Source organism: Penaeus monodon, chromosome 34 (genome assembly GCF_015228065.2).
Source record: "Penaeus monodon isolate SGIC_2016 chromosome 34, NSTDA_Pmon_1, whole genome shotgun sequence".
In the NCBI taxonomy this organism is placed as follows: Eukaryota; Metazoa; Arthropoda; class Malacostraca; order Decapoda; family Penaeidae; genus Penaeus; species Penaeus monodon.
Window position 1 is genome coordinate 7,892,284 of NC_051419.1, and position 210 is coordinate 7,892,493.

The 210-nt window shown below is 60.5% G+C and overlaps 1 protein-coding gene across 1 annotated transcript in view; it reads right to left on the reverse strand.

Moving 5' to 3' along the window:
• LOC119594559 overlaps positions 1–92 on the reverse strand; it is a gene marked incomplete in the record, with an annotated part of 82,416 nt that extends 82,324 nt beyond the window's left edge. The window contains 1 exon segment of the mRNA XM_037943591.1: positions 15–92.
• Positions 93–210: the final 118 nt, after the last annotated feature.

Sequence of the window (210 nt, forward strand, 5' to 3'; positions counted from 1 at the left end):
GCTGCTGTACTTACGCCTAGAATGGCACCGTCAACAGATGTTTTGCGTGTCTCCCGACGTGGCAGAGAGGCAGACGACGCTATCCCCTTGACCGCCCGATGAACACTGTTGCTTCCACTCGACCGAACTCTCCATCGAAGCGAGAGGGAGGGAGGGGGGGGGGGCTGCGCGGTAGGTCGTCGTCTGATCGTGGGTCTCATTGCGTACAGG